Below are 6272 nucleotides of genomic sequence, written 5' to 3' on the forward strand. Positions count from 1 at the left end.
CTACTATAGACTTACTATTATTCTAGCAATGGAAAAATTCTAATCATTAATGTAAAGGCAGTGACCACCAGAGGTTCTGAGGAATGGGAGAGTGAAGAACAGGTATAATATGGGGGCATATTGGGACATTGGATTTGTCCTTCAGGACTTTGCAGTGATGGCTACAGGCCAGTGTATATTTTGTCATAATGTACAAAAATGTGTGGGACAAAGCGTAAACTCATTATGGGTTCATCAATTGTAAGAAAAGCACTACACTAATGAAGGATGTTGTTTATGTAGGAAAATGTAGGAGGGGAGGGAGTCAGGCATATAGGAATCCATTATAATTTTTATGTAACATTTCTGTAGTCTAAATCTTCTTTAAAAAAATCTTAAAAAAATGGCAAAATCATTAAAGAGACAGGCTATTTGAACAACAAGATTAATCAACTGCTCAACAGTATGTTTAGAGGCTACCACATGCAGCTTCAGAACTAGTATATCTTTTAAACGGAGCATTTACTACATCAGACTTTATTCAAATTTATTAAGTAAATTTTAATAAATTTCAAATGATTGGAATCACATATATTTGTTTTTTGACTACACATGGATTAAATTATAACTCAATAACAAAAAAGATAAAAAAATCTCCAAAAATTTCAAAATTTCGTGTTGCACATAAATAATCCATCAGTCTTTCTTAAAAAATGTAACATCACATATTTTGAGCAATGGCAGATTCGTTGGAATGAGTGCACAAACTTCTGAAGGGATGCATTTTAATTGGCCCATAGATAGTCCCATAACATGTTTATTGTCCGTAGCTATTCACCAAGCACCTTAATGAATCTAATCATTTCACTATGATTGGAAATTCTTTTCCATTTTTTTTTCAAGAAGGTACTGGGGAGCTCATACATGGGAGGCAGGAACTCAACCCACTTGAACTACATCCACTCCTTCCAATTTATACCTTAACAGAAAGTTCTCTCATGAACATTTTTGTGCACACCTTTTTCATTGGCATTTCTGATCATATGTTTCAGAGTTTAGGATCTAAACTTCTGCAAAATGCTTGAATCAAAAGAACTGTACTTTTTGATACACTTAATGTATTTTGAAAAATTTCTATCATGAAGTTCTGTTTAAATTCCCTCTCCATGAACAGTGTGTTCAAATGCCTCTACCCCCATCTTCCTTACCATTAACTATTCTTATTTTAAAAACTTTGCTCATTTGACAATTTAAACAATATCAGTCTTAAGTTAAAAATGACATCTGACAGTAAAATATTCTTCATCTCCTGGTATATGATGGGTCTGTAAAGACTCCCTAAAATCATAGTAATTTGGTGATTATGGGATAGATTGACTCACTTTCACATTTCTGTAAAATGATGGTCTATGGATTACCTACCATTCCCAGCTCCTGGGTTAAGAGCATATAGCTATTGTGCAATGTTTCCATATGCAATTGTATCCTGGATTAGGCAAGTTTATGTAGAATCAGAAGGGTATATGACTTCAAACAAGTCTAGGTAGAAAACGTTTGAGTCAGTAGTTTATCTCTAATTTATCACAATACTTATGTGTACGTACACCCAGATTATTATGCTTATACTTTGGCTATATTACCTATAAGCTGCTTTTTAATTTTTCTTTAGGCTGAGAGCCTCTATCCTTCGTACACTTTGCTTCTCTATCAGGAAAAATGGGAAGAGTTGGCAGATTACCTTTTAAAAGCAGCTAACTACTATGGTGGCGAAAAGAAAAACACTGAAATCAAGAGACATAGGTCTAGTGGTTGCTCTTTCATTTTGTCCTTGCATATCTTTGGGTAAAACATTTACCTTTCTTACAATTAACTTTATTATCTATGAAATGACATGATAATACATTCTTTGTAAATGGTTAAGTCTTTTTAAAATATGTGCTATTATTTTCATTAGCTAAATGACTCAATTGTTTCCAGTTACAAGTAGAACAGAAATTAGTCTCCTGGATCCTAAGTTTTGGGAAACCTGATATTTAAAGTCAAATATTAAATGACAGAAGATATACTGCATTTCTAAATTAATATTATATATTATTTCAAGCCAGTATTGAATTTGACAAATTCTCTTTGTGATTAAAATGTATCTTTTCAAGAGAATAAAACAAATATTTATGGGGTCAAGAAATAAACCTGTAAATCTACTTCAAATGTTAATGTCCTAACAGGGAAGAAACATACCAACCCCACATCATACTCCTCTTGGTCATGGGACAATAGCCACTACAGGACTGAGGTCCTTGACAGATAGAAAACAAACTAGGTAAAACTTTTGCTCTTTCCAACTTTTGCCTGAAGGCAAAAACGTGAATGTGATACAAAAAGAGAATATAGAATATCATCAATTCATAGAGCTGAGGAGGTAGGGATTGTAATTCAGGAAGGCTGAGGGAAATGTAATTAATATGGAAAATACCATATAGGAAAAAGCTGGTGAAAGAAATGGCTCTATAAATGTGCCTACGCATCCCCTTGAATCTACTAAATATTTAATTGGGCATGCATAGGGTGAAATTCAACAATGTTTGGCAAAAAAGTAGGAGTTGCTAGGTAAAGAGTTCAGGATGCCCCACAGAGCTTAAAATGTTTTAAGTTCTGAACAGCTATAATAGAAAACTCATTTTGAACACAAATGCATTCAGTGAAAATTTTGTAATATGAGGGTAAATGGAACATCATATGAAGACTACTCTACACTGCCTTTAAAAAGTAAAACTTTAAAGACAATACTTAAAGAGATCATGCTGATTATCAAGAAGCTGGTCTACCTACCAAAAATAGCTCAACTCTTTCAAACAAGTAAACCAAGACCAGACACTCAGCAATGTAAAACCATAATTTCCCGCAGCCAGTTGAAAATTGCTGAATGTGTAAAAAAAAAAGGTAGCAAAATGTGAGCCATAATCAGGATAAAAATCTGTAAAAGAAACAAAACCAAAAAAAAATGACAAAAGATGGTGGGATTAGCAAACCAGGATTTTAAATAGCTATAATAAATATTCAAAAGTAGTTGAAGATTTCAGAGAAAACATGAACCAAACTGAGAAAGAAACGATGCAGAATGAGTATCACCATCCCAGAATCCTCAAGATTGGGGAATGAATGATGGATTCGAGTAGATTTAGTTATTCTACTACAGACTTATTGTTATTCTAACAATGGAAGACATTTTATCATTGATGTGTAGAAAGTGTCCACTGGATCTGAAGTAAGGGAGAGACAAAGTAGGTGTAATTTATGGGCATTTTTTGGGACTTTAGAAATTGTCCTGAATGACATTGCAATGGCAGATACAGTCTATTATATATCTTGTAATAACTTTAAAAAATGTGTGGGAGAGAGTGTAACTACACTGTAAACTATAATTCACACTTAGTGGCAATGTTCCAATATGTGTTCATCAATTTTAACAAATGAACCACACTAATGAAGAATGTTGTTAATGTGAAAATGTAGGAGGGCTAGGGAGCAGAGCATATGGGAATTGCCTACATTTTTTTAGGTACCATTTATGTAATCTAAGTAACTTTTTAAAATATTGAAAAGTATATTTTTAAAAAAGCAAATGAAATTGTCAAATTCCATCTGTCACCACAATCCTTGTACCAACAGTTCTCCTCTGTGGACTCTGCTTCCTGGTCCTTCCACATCTATGCCCTGTTCTCCTCACTGGCTTCTTTCTCTCGTGGACCAGGTCAGAGCAGCATCACTGGAGTCTAGCCCAGCCCAGAGCAGCCTGAGGACCCAGACACTGTCCACAGGCTACCCTTCAAAACACAGTATCATGTTGTTTGATATAATAGTGAACAGCTGGCTAAATAATTCCAATTAGAAGAGGTGCTGCTTTTTCCTGAAGTTGCTATCGCTAAAAGACCATTTATTCTGGGAGAAACACTGATATGTGGAGGGACTTAATATTGACTCTGATACGACAGATGGAATTTGACAGAGAATGTGATGCACAGCTAAAGTGTGAAGAAAAAGATATTCAATGGTGATAGAAGGTTTCCATTTCCTTCAAAAATTATCAAAAAGTGCCTCCGTATGAAGACAGTGATAGCTCTGAAATGAGGATGACTGGGAAGATAATCATGAGGATCCTTACATAGGAGCAAAACCAGCTCCTACACCCAAAATGATTTATTGGAAAAACATCACTGCCAAACATGATCAAGTAGTTTGTGGGAGAAAGAATACAGTAACAATGAAAAAATTTGCACCTGAAAATTTTCAGATAGGAGTTAGAATTGGAATGTATGCTTTAAAACAACATGCCTGTAAGAAGAACAATTGAAATGTCCACCACCATGAAATAAAGGAGCATTTTACTGCAGAAAAAGTAGTTGATCCTAAGACAAGTATAATTATGCATAAAATGATCAACTGTAGGATGCTTGAAACAAGAACTGTCTGTATTAGTACAAGAAAGGAATCTCTTGTTTTATGTATATGTAGTGGGGACGGAAGATGCAAAGGAAGATAATAAAGTTATACCACAGTATGTGCCATCAAGGTATTTAAACTCGTAATGCATTAAAGAACTGTGACAAATGCACTAAAGATGATTTCAGGTTTAAAGACCACTTCAGCAAATGAAATCTATGTAGAATTATCTGCATGTGGGCAGAAAAAAAAAAAAAGCACAATCTCCTAGGAATGCAGAGCTGGAATTCCTTGTCCGAAAGTTGTAATGCTCAAGAAACACATTTTAGTTATAACTTTTGTTGACCAGGATCAAGTTCCAGATCCTAATTAAAAAAAGGGCTCAGTATTAAAGAAATGAAAGAAGCCTACTATGAAACTCTTCATATGATGCAACTATTATGTAATGAACATACGCTTGTATGTGCAAGCCTCAGTGAATATAACATGCTGTAGCATGCTGGCAAGGTCTGGTTGACTGATATCAGTCTATAGAGCCAAACTGTCCTCTTGGCCTCGAGTTCTCTTCTGAGACTGTAGGAATGTCTCACAATTTTTCCTGAACAGAGGATAAAAGATGCTCTTGATAAAAGAAAACTCTTCAATGCTATTTCAGATTTAAACATCTCATTTAATAATGACACTGGTTTCTTAACTGACTTAGAAGCTTTGGAGAAGATGAATAAGATCATGTTCAGAAGAATGGAAGGAAAGCTGCTTCTTTTTTGAAAGATGATGGATGGGCTGCCAGCACTGTATGATGTATAACACCATTACTCGCTGCTTTTAAATGTTAATGCAGTGTAGACTCTCAGATGTTAATGGCAATTTAAGTTATGGGTGACTTGCTATAACAAAAAAAGGAACATAAAAAGTGTACAATGGTGCTTCTGCATTGCTTTATTTCCTTGTAACCCATATGCCAGCTGGTGTGGAATTTATAGCTCAGCACTGAGAGAAAAGAGTCTCACTATCTCTTATCTTATGAAAAAGATAATGTAATTATTTAATAGCTAAATGTTTTCTAGCTAAAATAGACCTGAATTTACATGATTTATGGTATAAAATATGAAACATTTTATACCTAGGCTAACATTTCCAAAAGTGGTAGGAAAGGACATAAGTGTTTACAGGAGAGGATTTTATTACAATATATTTGCTTTTCTTTCTCAATCATTTTTCCAGACAAAATTTCTTCTCGTTTAGTCAGTGTTATAAATGGAAACTTGATTTCAGAATGGCTGATGGAAAAAGACATAAGCAATTTTATACTGATAAATCATGAAAATGAACTAAATTCTACTTTGGGTTTCTGAAAGAGATAAACATATTTAGAGCTTCTTAAATATCCGAATGTTTTTTAAATTTAACATACAGCTTTTCTACATTTATGTAAAGTAGTTTGGTGCTTGATGTAGTTGCTCTGCATTTATAATGAAAAAGTAAATTTTCTGGAAGCACACAATTTCAGACTTAACCATGTTTGATATTCTTAATAAAATCAAGGAAAAATATTCAGCATACATTTCACTCAAGTTATATATTTATTGATTTTTGAGAGAAATATGGCAAGCTAGTAAAAATAGTGAATAAGCAAAAGAAACAAATGAAATTTACAGACATGTAAAAATTCAATACCTGAAATAAAATTATCACTGAGTGGAATTAATATTGAAAAAGACAATGCAAAAAGAAAGATCACTTAACTGGAAACACAATATGAACCAGGGAAAATAAATAACTTTAAAAATTAGAGACAGTAACATATGGGACAGTAACAGTCCAATATGCATGTATAGTGAGGTAAGAAAAAT

The 6272-nt window shown here is 33.6% G+C and overlaps 1 pseudogene; it reads left to right on the forward strand.

Moving 5' to 3' along the window:
* Window positions 1–2693: 2693 nt before the first annotated feature.
* Window positions 2694–5219, forward strand: LOC101426051 (serine/threonine-protein kinase RIO3 pseudogene; annotated as a pseudogene).
* The last annotated feature ends 1053 nt before the right edge of the window (window positions 5220–6272 follow it).

This window comes from Dasypus novemcinctus, chromosome 12 (assembly GCF_030445035.2).
Source record: "Dasypus novemcinctus isolate mDasNov1 chromosome 12, mDasNov1.1.hap2, whole genome shotgun sequence".
NCBI lineage: Eukaryota > Metazoa > Chordata > Mammalia > Cingulata > Dasypodidae > Dasypus > Dasypus novemcinctus.